Source organism: Papaver somniferum, unplaced genomic scaffold (assembly GCF_003573695.1).
Source record: "Papaver somniferum cultivar HN1 unplaced genomic scaffold, ASM357369v1 unplaced-scaffold_135, whole genome shotgun sequence".
NCBI classification, from domain to species: Eukaryota; Viridiplantae; Streptophyta; class Magnoliopsida; order Ranunculales; family Papaveraceae; genus Papaver; species Papaver somniferum.
In genome coordinates, this window is record NW_020622713.1 from 2,603,012 (window position 1) to 2,615,440 (window position 12,429).

General features: G+C 36.9%; 2 long non-coding RNA genes across 2 annotated transcripts; both read right to left on the bottom strand.

Annotated features, from left to right (window-relative positions):
• Positions 1-6,706: 6,706 nt before the first annotated feature.
• On the bottom strand, positions 6,707-7,408 carry LOC113334111. Its single transcript, XR_003352514.1, has 3 exons — positions 7,229-7,408; positions 6,998-7,058; positions 6,707-6,868 (listed from the first exon to the last, which is right to left on the bottom strand). It is a non-coding gene; the product is annotated as an uncharacterized LOC113334111 (long non-coding RNA).
• Positions 7,409-8,093: 685 nt separating this feature from the next.
• Positions 8,094-11,504, bottom strand: LOC113333933. Its single transcript, XR_003352446.1, has 2 exons — positions 11,371-11,504; positions 8,094-11,136 (listed from the first exon to the last, which is right to left on the bottom strand). It is a non-coding gene; the product is annotated as an uncharacterized LOC113333933 (long non-coding RNA).
• Positions 11,505-12,429: the final 925 nt, after the last annotated feature.

Below are 12,429 nucleotides of genomic sequence, written 5' to 3' on the forward strand. Positions count from 1 at the left end.
GATGTAGGAAAATGAATCTCCTTTGTTCCTAGAGTTTTGGAACATGAAGTGTTCCTGGTCCTAATTTAAAGTCTTAACCACAACCTGTATTCTTAACTTAGACGTTGCATATAAGTATGATATGACCGCTTATACATGGTTTGTTCTTGGTCATAAGACACACATACATAAGAATTGAGGATGTTGATATGAAAAGGAAAAATTATAATATGTTTCTAGGCACAAAACATTTTCTTGTTCCAAGGCACAAATGTAATTACACCCAAGTATTAAACTACAACAGAAGACAGACCAAACATAGTTTGATATATTGTATTGAACTACTATAACATGATCTAACAAATAATTTCAAATAATCACTAGTCATTTTAACATTAATGATACAGTCAGAAAATTTCTCCATCCATAATTCATATAGGTGCACTCAAAAATCCTATTTATATATGTTTAGGTGACAACAAGCGGTATGTTTAAGTGATTTTTTATTTTTACATAATAGTAAAAATGATGAAACCAAAAAAGGTTCCAACATATTTTGGTTCCAAATATAGCAGTAAAAATGATGAAACAACATATTTTGTCTCCAGCAATGCAACAAAACTTACACTAGATTTGGCCTCCAAATCATAATGTAACTTACGCCTCCTAGCTTTGCACCATTTGTATGCTAAAGAACCAGCACTTCGTTGTTCTTGCATCTTCTCAACACCTTGATTGAAATGCATGACTCTGGTATAGTCATGACTTAGGATACCCGGGGCATTCCACCGTCACTTTAGAAAATATATCCTCTTCACGCACCTTTGAAACCAGCAATTTAAGCATCACATGCTTTTTCAAACTGCTACGCTTTAATGTGGCGGAAAAACAACATCATGTTCTTCCAAACTCTTAACTCATATACTTGATGGACTTACATCTTCATTCTTGCTGCGTTACTCCATGCTATTGCTTCCAAATGCCTCCGCACTTCCACATAACTCTCAACAGCAAACTCGACTATGCCACCAACTCTATTTGCTTCTTTTCACTTTCAGCGTCTTCTATTGCATACTTTGGCTTAATATGCTATGTAGCATCTTCCACACGAACTAGCTTTACTTTGAACGAAAGAGGCAAGATCTTTCACTTCAAATACTCTTATTCACTACTACCTTACATAGAGAGACTTCATTTCAACACCAAGGTCCACTCGACCCAAACTGAAAGTATACTCAAACTTGAGCAAATACTCGCGCCAACTGATTGCAACTTGTAAGACCTAACAAGTCTTGCAATACTGACTTCATCTTCGCTTCTAAGCAACAAAGGAAGCGAGACATCACCTACTGACCCCAATGTAGTAATTCACTTTGCCACATGCACTCTTCCAACTATCAATGTTCTTATGCCACTCCCATAACGAAGCAAAATATAATTGATACTTAGTTGAATACTCCTTCAAACTGATGCTATCATGTTGCTTTAGCTTTCATGAAGATTTCTCCAAAAATGACCTCATGCCATTCTTATGCATCACCACTACTATGTCCTTATCTTTCCCGCATCCACAATTTGGCCTAACTTGCATCTCAAACGCATTATGCATCTTGCCCATGCCCAAATTCCATTTTGCGCATGATACTGTTGCATAGATGTTATACCAATTAGCACCCAAATCTTGACACAATATTGTGCACCTTTGCACAACTGGAACGGACTTAACTTGGTGATTCTGAGCATCACCATAGAGCTCAATAAAGTCATATCACTCAATGACTTTCGCGGACAAATTTCCTTGGAAAATATTAACAAGACCATAATCCTTGCAAATGAGGCGCCACTGCTATACGTTCCTTGAAGCAAGAATGCCGCATTCTTCTTCAGACTTGGAACTTATTACTTCCCACACACATCTGGTTACTCTTGTCTTCCCTCTTCTCCAAAATTAACTTCAGTGGCAACTATTGTTGATTTGCAGTTGACAAGAACATCCGCTTGTGGTTATGATCAAATGCAGGTCTTTGGACACCCTTGTCCAAGCATATTGATCCCACTCATAAACCAGGTGCAAGCACACTCCTTGTGCGCATCTAGCATCAACGAAGAACAATTTGCAAACGCAAGACCATGGTGTACCGGTTTTTCCCTAACTTGCGCTTCTTTCTTCAGCCTTTCCATAAGCTTTAAGCTAGATAAAAATTGGCCACCCAATTCTTCTTTTATGGCATCACAATTGCCACAAAAATGCTGGTTCTCAACAGACTTTGCATTACCACTAAGGTACATGCATCCAAGAGAGATAATTTTGATCTTCCATCAAACTGGCTACGATGAGACGCCTTCAATTCTATCGCATAGATAGGTTCTTGCATTCAGTAATTTTCGCAAAATTCCCAAAACTACTTGTAATGTACTCGCTATTGATAACACCACAAAGATATGCATTCCAAATGCATAGTCTTTGCATACTTGTGAGAAACGTGGACTTTAACATCTGACTTGCACCATAGAAGTCAGTATACTCTTGAGTTTTTCATGCAATCACTTGAAAACCAGGTTTCCGATGATTCTGGCATGTTCGTCTAACACTTTGGGGTGGAACCCAGGCACCTTTTTCCATGAACTTTCTTGGCCTTGCTACTTCAAGCTTCAATGTTCTTTCCAGTTGATCTATCCATACAAGACCAATACTTCTTCTAGTCTCCATACTAGTGAAACCCAAACAATTCTTCACTGAATTTGACAAACAAATGACACCAACTTGAGTAAAAAGAGAGAAAAATCAAGAACGGTGTCCCCAAACACCGCTCTGATACCTGCTGTCACACGCCCATTTAATCGCCTAAAATTTTCATGGGACATGACCGAAAATGATTGTGGTTCATTGAATCAACTTCACCCAAAACCACTCATCCTTGCATACTTGCATCAAAGTATGCATCTGCCTTCACTCTAAAGGCTTTGCACAACGTAAGTCTTTCCTTCTTTCTCTCTAACTCTTCATGCCCCCATAAGCATAAGAAGTTCTGCCATGTACTTGAACAATTCTCACACAAATCAGCAACACACTGAACACAAAGAATACTGCAACAAACCCATTTATTGTAGTAAAGGAAGATTACAGAACTCGTCCATCACATGGACCAAAACAGGCCATTCACCCTCTTGGTGAATGCCTAAAACACTCTGTACATTAGTGGTTCTTCTCTCAAATGAACAACACTGTTCTTATTGATATCTAAAGTATTTATACATGCTAAAGATCAGGCCAAAACTGTGAGCAACCGCTTGCACATCGTACAGACAGCCACATGTCCACAGGTAGTTTTCCTAACCGTCAATCTGCTTTTCAACTTCCACTTTTTGTGTTGTCTTGCAGATTGAAACCACACTTGTCTTGAACGGTTAAGGAAACTCTAATAAGGTTATGAACTTATTTCATAACCCTTAAAACTTGTCTCGCACCTTTGGCATGCTTGCAAAGCCAATAAACAACACTTGAGCCATAATGCGCCACATTTACGCCACTTTTGTGCCACTTCTGCGCCTCACCGCATTTGACCTTTCTCTGAAATTTCTAGGACACTTTAGCTAAGCCAAATTCATGCCAACATGATTTCTAACTTATGCCAATATGTGCCATATGATCATATGCGTTATTCTTGCTTTACTTAGCCAATTGCTCGACAATAGCAATGCCACTCTTGCATTACTAGCTTGTTTGCATTATTCAAGCTTTGGCCAGCCTTGAACTAAGCATAGACCAACTATTGTCCTATTCTACCTTCTTGCATCATCCTTGAGTTTGGGCCAACTCAATTCCGTGGATATGCCTTAATGCCAACAACGTATGTTGCATGTTGCATCTTGCCACTTTGGCTTTGCCTTTCCTTTCCCTCAATGAAGCTTCATTGTGTCGGTCAATAAGCTTCATTACTTAGCCAATGTAGTTTACCACCTTTGCGCTTCACTGGCCCTGCAGGGTTCCACTATCTTAGTTCTTGACGGTCTATACAGTATATCGCTATTATGGCTTTGCATTGCGCTATTATGGATTTGTAATGCGCTATTATGGCTTTGCATTGCGCAATTACGGCTGTTCACTTACTTGGCCCACACCATTGTAACACACAATGATGTATGTGATTACTATCTCCATGAGTAGTGAACATAAAATATTTAGGTTAATTTTATTTTTATTTTTTAAACATAATTATACAAATTGTGCACGCATGCACTTAAGAGTAATGAATCCTTTCAATCCCGACCACATATTGTGCATAATGTCCTCCTATTTTTTGTACTACTAGCCAACTGACAATACAGAGCATTTTGTTATGTACTCAGATGTACAATAACTAGATTGGATCGAGACTTACGCTGATAACGAATTTGATACAAAAAACCCTAACAAACACCTCTGATGAATGAAAACCCTAACAAAAACCCACTATCTCACCCCTGCAAGAACATCCATTGTCTTACCCCTGTAAGGACAACTACTTTTTTCTGTTTCATTTCTTTCATGAGTTTCTCAATACAGACTCAATGATCTTATAAAGCCATACCTCCCTAACCTAGCATCTAACGGCTAATGAAGCTCCAGGTGGTTGCATCATAACCCACCATTACAACTAAATTAATGACTAATCATATTAATTAAACTAATTAATTCAATCTATTAGGATAAACATAAGGGAAAATTAGGTTCAGGCCCCACCCATGGATAACCCATAATATGAGGCCCTTAATTAAAAGAAGTTTAAATTTAGGCCCCGAATTATTAAAAGACCTTGATACCCTTATGAATATTGCCAAACCCATAATTAAATAAAATTTAAATCTAGGCCCAAAATTATTAAATCTAGGCCCGAAATTATTAAAGTATAGTGCGAATGTGTAAACATAAGTTACATATGCATATGACATGTGTATCCAGAAGTTACACATCCTTATGGCATGTGTAATGCAAAGTTACACTTGTATATATAAGCAAAAAATAGACATAAAAAAGAGTACATAAAAAAAATACATGTATTACTTTAATATTCATTTACAACAATTTTTTAGCATGTGTAACTAGAATTTACACATGCATCTGTCTAGTGTAATCGAGAGTTACATATGCATCTATCTAGTGTAATTGAGAGTTACACATGCATCTATCTAGTGTAATTGAGGGTAATATTAATAATCAACACCTGCAGATTGACACACCAATCCAAAACACCAATTGATCATCATATTCTTCTCTGTCATCTCAAGTCTTACACAATCATACCTCCTAACTCATCTGCTCAGAGAGGGTAACCTGTAAAAAGATGGATAAATCAATATTTATGCATGGAAAGACTGACTGGTATTCCAGTATCAGACCAGAACATAAAAAAATATGAATGCATGACATAAGATATACAAATCTTAAGTTTTACACATATAATTACCACATGTAACCAGCAGTTACACATTCAATTGGCATGTGTAACTCGCAGTTACACATCCAATTGGCATGTGTAACTAGCAGTTACACGATTTCCGAATTTTGACATTTTTGCATCCTAGTTAGATCGAACTAGCTAACAGGAGAAATCACAAAACATAAGAATGTTCATAACATGAACCTAACCCTAACTTTATTGAACCTGTGTTTACCATGTCAGTCGCCGTGTCGATGCACAAACATGTATACCCTTCTATATAGTAAAATATTTGACCATAATTGTTATCACAGTGCTCATTCTGTATAGTAAGTAAAATCCAAGATTTGATTCAACAATCTAAGAAACATGGCAACATCATTATATGAAAGAAGGAAAAGCATGAGCAGAATAAAGATAACTATACAAGTAAAATCCCATATTTTCACCAATCAAAAATTGATTATTTGTATAAAAAAGGTCTGCAATCATGAAATAACAAGCAGTGAAGAACTGATAAAAAGAATTAAGGTTCAATACCTTAACAGATCAAGTAAGATCCACCACCATCACTATTGTAAGAGGGGAATGAAGTAGCTGAGATAGAAATACAAGCTGAAATAATCATTCAAGAATAAAAAGTAAGTTCAGATTTTGGTCAACAAGCAAAAGTTAACAAATTTGAAATCAAGATGACGAAATCAAGATAAAACTGCTCTAAAAAACTACATCAAAATCAGTATGTGTAAGTAAAAGTTACACATCTAATTAGCATGTGTAACTACAAATTACACACCTATTCAAGTTGTGTAACTACAAATTACACACCTATTCAGGTTGTGTAACTAGAAGTTACACATCTAATTAGCATGTGTAACTAAAAATTACACATCTATTTAACTTGTGTAACTAGAAGTTACACATCTAGAAGTTACATACACACTCCATGATCATAGATCAACGTATTATGTTGTTTGTGCAGTTGCTCCATCAAACTTACCAATCGGTGTCTTCATATCACTTTATTCTTTATTTCAGACCTCTCTCCTAAATCTTTCAATGAAACAAAAACATTTCTTAAATAACATTACACATCTTTTCACAATTGCTTAAATAACATTTCTAAGCCCGCGTCTGACAAGCATTGTTCAACAGTTGCTAAAGTTCAGCAGTTCTTAGGAATATGAATCACAGATATAAACATATTATACGCAAATCAACGATGCACGAAGTAGTTTCTTCTAGCAACTAAAGCAATGATGATTTTCACATATATTTATATCAAATTGAAAGCATTACAAGTCCACGTCCAGTATTAACTAAACATAGGAGATAAAAAATTTGTATTCTCCACTACTATTAGCTCATAGACAGTTGAAGGGTTAGGAAAAACTGTACATAATAAAACTGAGTGCACCACCGAGACCAGAATAACATGTCATGTGATTAGGTACTGCTAGTCCTCCTACCTACAAACATCAATTGAAACAAAAATAAATATTACTCTCAATCAAATACTAATTAAACCACTTTGACAGATCTTAAATACAAATTGAGTTCATATGAAAACACATACTCCTAAATCCAGCTATACATACCTGATTTATAAAATTGAATCCACATACTCCTAAATTATTCTTCAACCCAACTGAAAATCACCTAATCAAAATGAACAAAACAAAAATTAAATTATCAAAAACAGATCAAGATTGGTTCCCATAGGAAATTAGATTGTGATAAAACTAAATCAAAATTGAAATCGAGAATGAAACTAAAATCGAAACGAGAATAATTACTAACAACAACAACAACTAAAAAACAAATTGTACCTTGATTCTGTTGCTATTCTTCCGAAACAGTGATGATTCTTCTTGATCTCAGAAATCAAAAGAAACAACAACAACTTCAAATCAGAAAACCTAACATGGAGTAGCTTTGAAACAACAAACTAGAATCAATTGAGAATTCGTAGATTGATGATCAGTTGTTAAATAAATTTGAACCAAATCATTCAGATTTGTAAATCCATTGAACAAAAATCGATTAAATCAATTTCTGAGATATCTTCGAATCAACTGAAAAATCCATATTTAATCGACGTAGATCAAATCTATTTATTTCAATCGATTAGTTCATTGAGATATTCAATCGAAATCATCAACGGAGATCCATAAGCATCGTCATCTGAAATCGATGAAGCTAAACTCGTTTTCTTCTTCTCCGTTAAACTACGACATTGACGATCTGAAACTGAAAACCTTAATACTCTTCAGAGCAAAAACCAGAGAGAGAAAGTGATGTTGATGTAGAATTTTTGTTTGGATAATCAGGATATTTGTTTGCAAAATCTTAGATCTAAGTTTCGAAATCATTTTTTCATTGAGAATTTCGATTAGGAATTGTTTCTCGGACTGGTTCTTCATCCGAGAGAGCGCTAAAGAAAATTAGAGAGAGAAATTGAAAAAGAAAAAGAAACCAAAAATGAAATCTACGCCTAGTTTTATAACTATATATACTAAAGGGCTGTTTTGGTATTATGAAGTAAATTTTTTATTTACAGGCCCTGAATTCTAAAGTTATGGGCCTAGAAATATCAAAATGTGAAATAATGGAGTTGATAGAGAAGGATCCATTTTGTGGGGCTTCTCTATATTCAACCCATATAGTAGGGGGTTATAGTATTTTTCACTAAACATAACTAGTGATAAAGACTGACTGCCGATAAGATAAGGGCCACCCTCTTCTTGGCTAGGTGCATGACAATACCTTCCCCTCCAAAACATCCTTGTCCTCAAGGATGAAGAATGCAGGCCCAGTTGTCTTCTACCTTGTCAGATGCAGCTAGGTGGAATTTAGTATCATTTTCCCTTACCATGATCGCAATGAAGAACAATCTTAAAGCTGAAGTGATTATTTTCTTCTTCACGACATCGAAAGCCTTCAGTTGTTGGGAATCCATTATCATGATACAGAGGTGAATTGGATTGGCAATGGCATGGCTCCAAATTTGATTAGCAATTAGCTTGACTGTGCTCCAATCAAAACCAACCAGTGAACCTAGCCCTCTTGAGTTTATTTCCCTGATATAAACATGTCCACTATCTTCATAACCCTCAGCTTGGTAGGCACCAGTTTAATCATCAATCCCGTCTATGGCCCCCATGCACCAATGAATAACAACTACTAATTTAAGAATCCCAGTAACTGTTGGATCAAGTTTAACAACAAGGTCCAGACTGATTGGTGTTCTTGTATGGTAAATTTACACAAGGAGTGTGTCTCCAATTCTCGCCATGGCATGAGCATTCTGCTCTCTGTCTTCTTCTTTGCCAGGAATTACATAAGCTTGTGAGAGTATGTTCTCGGTCTCAACCCCTTCCTTGCTAACTAACATAGTGGGGACTGAAGATTCATTTAACTTTTCACCTTGTGTCACTATTTTCCTGTCTATCTTTGCAGCAGAGGTGTTTAGTTGCCAATTACAAGGTTGTTGCAGCCTAAACACCCACCATACTCGATCCACCAACTCCAACGTAATAAGAATTTGAATTCCCACAAACAATACCACTTCCTTAATAGGGAGCTCTGTCCAGCTATAACCTCCAACTGCAGTGAGCCGGTTCCACCTTGGTTGCATCATGATAATCATATTTCCCACATCCCATAAGCCAGTACGAAATAATTTGAATCTCCTCCACTTCATATCAATCCATCACCGTCAGCACATGAACATTCAAATGTGTTATTAAATAAACAACACTAGAACTCTTGGAGTGAGAATTCCTAAACTCGGATTCGAGTCTTTTCCCTCTATCAAACAACAAACATGTGCCTTTCCCCATACTCCATAAATTTTTTGACACCCCTCTGGATTTCCACCTCAAGAAATCTACTAGCACTAGCACATCTGGACTCTGAATCACCACGAGTAAGACTTGAGTTACTGTCAGCCACCTGAGGGTTGAAATGGTCTGACTCCTATTTTCAACACTCCCTTTACCTGTAGAGCATAATTCGTATTTCCACCTCAAAAACGCCACCAACATTAGTATATTGGTAACTTGAATTTTAACGAGCATGAACTGAATTCTCACCGTCCTCACAAGGTCATAATAAAGATATCTATAATTCTCATCATTTTGAGATGCCAGACCCCGCATATAGCTGTAACACAATTGAGAATACTGACATTCATATACACCCATCTCATGAATTGCAAAACTCATCAGTTTGGAATACCAATCTGCCATTAAAACTTTCTCATGGATTGTAAAACTCTCACCGGTGTCAGTGTGAGAAAATGAAAGTGAAAGAAGAAACAACTTGCTGAGAGGTAAAATTGAGTTCTAGAAATTCTGGGAACTGGCGTTATTGGCACTTGAAGAAATTCAAACTCATCCAAAAGAATCTGAAGCTCGTTACCTCCTTGTATATCAACTATAATCATCAATGACTCCACAAAGAGAACTCTAGCAGCCGTAGGCAAGAGTATACCTTCTTCACCGCCATTCGAACTCTTGAATTTCCACTTCAAGAAATCCACTCCTTCTTGCAGTTTAAAAAGTTCGCTAGGAACAAAACACTTGGTTATCACCATTAGGTCCGCTTGTACGACTTGATAACTACCACTCTTGGATTTTGCTGAAGTGCAACTCTGATATGAGGCACCCTGTACTAGCGACTTAAGTTTTTGGTGGAGCTTGATTGCTCTCCATTTTGGATTCCCCAGTTTCAGCACAACCTGAATCTCAATTCCAAGCAGCAAGTTCCCTCCCTTGACAAGAATTTCTGGCCAAATGTAATTCTCTATTGGGAGGACCATAATCTCCATTGTTGGCTTATAAGAATTCTCACACTCCATAAAACAGCTGAATTCCAGACATTAGGCAGTTGGTAAGAAAACTCAATTGCTGGCTTGTAAGCTTCATGGACAATTAATCCGGCTATAAGATGCAAACTTAGAGCATATTTCTCTTCTGAAGTAGATATAATAACATTTATAAGAATGACTAACTGATTCCCCATGTAATAAAACCTCGGAATTACAACATCTAGCCCATTATAAGTAGCCATCACTTCTTTAAGCATTTCTCTCAACAACTTGTGTATTTTGCTTTCCGCGCCATTAACCACTACCAGCATCTCCTTGATTTCTTCCTTCTCTTCACAAGATTACATCCCTTTACAACTCTTCTTGAGCCTCAAGAGCTTATAACAATCACTTCCCCGAAGTAAGAGAAACACGTAACCTTCATTACCATGAAAGTTATGTCTGCCAGGATCAAACAACTTGTAAGTGTCACCGTCTTCACCTTGCTTTGTAAGTAAAGTCCCAATCCAATTCGAAAGCAACAATTCATAAATATCGACATAGAATTCATAAGTACCATCAAGTAAGACTCCAACTGAATTCCAGCACATCATCACTTGAGCAGAAAAATTGTTTGTTGACGATTCAGTTCCCTTAAGCAGTTGGTAACAACAAACACCACCATTAGATGGTATACAGACACTTACACTAGACCATGAATCTGACCCATTAAGAACAAGCTCACGAGAAGTAATTGTATAATCATGGAAATCATAAGAACTATCAAAACAATAATACCCTTCCATCACTTCAAGATCTCTCCCACGATCAAATACTCTATACTTGTAAATCCGAAACATGGGTGAGAAGATTTCTCACTAGCCATTTGGTGATTGTTAACATCTTCCCCTTTGAAACACATCATACCTAGTTGAAGCATTTTAACAAACAGATAACTCGTATCACTAGGATTACCATTCTTAGCCAATAAATTTCCTATTGAATTCATAAACAACAATTCCAGTCCAAACCCATGTCTAAAATCTAACTCATAAACAAAATTCCCCTTGTAATCATTAGTCAAAACTGACCCATCAAACCATTTTCCACGATCAAATATGGAACGAGTAAAATCAAGATGGAGATAAAGATTGTTCTTACAATTCGGTTTGAGATGAGTAATCCAATCCTTCGAGTGCTCGTAATACCTCTCATCAGATGTATTAGTATTCTGGTTGTCGAAGCTCCTTACCCTATTGCTAGCAATAATTTCAATTTCGGAATCCATATTATCAATCAATTGACTGAAATAAGGGATGGGTTTTCCTTCTTCTACGTATACTTCTACTGAATCCTCATTGTTAGAGCATAGCTCGGTCGACCTCGCATGCGTTGCTATCTCAAGCATGTTTGTCAATGTTAATGATCAAAACTATGAGTCTTGATTTCTAGCCCACATAGCTAAGTTTCGGACTAGGATAGAAAAGTGTAGTTGAGCTCAAGGACTTCGTGGCGGTTCATCATACAACGACGAAGATCTATACAAGGAACCGTGGAACTTCATCAACAAAAAGGTATGTGGAGACTTGAACTTATCTATCACTCAAAAGTCTATCTCTTACTTCTTATGAGACAAAAGTCGTATACTATATAGACTAGATCATACACATTTGATATTCGAGCCGAGTATATCTCGCTTATCTATATCTCGAAATCATGTGTTGGTAAAGCGTTTCGCTTTGATCAAGTTTATCTTCACCTAGTGACGAAAGTCATGAAAAGTTTCAATTACCTTGAGAATTGCTCTGACGTGAATCGATCTGTGAATAACGGCTACATAGCGTCCTCTGAGAATGTCTCAATGATTGGAATGAGAGTTTAGATTACATAACCATGTATTCCTTGAACCGAAGTTTTCGAACTTTGTTGATCAAGAGAAATCGGAAGGATTGTGGAATTGGCTTTCCAAGTCCGCGAACGCAGTCCGCAGACTCAGCCCGCGAACTGTCGGAAGTTCTCGACCGAGAATTTATGTTGGATTTTCCAAAACTCGTTTGTGTGCTTAGTCCGCGAACTCAGTCCGCGAACTGGCGGAAGTTCTCTTTTCGAGAATTTCTGCTGAGTTTGGAAAACTCAACCGGTTTACTTAAGTCCGCGAACTTGTTTGTGAACTTAAGATGTTATGATCTAAAGATGTGCTCTGAACATGAAACATTAAAT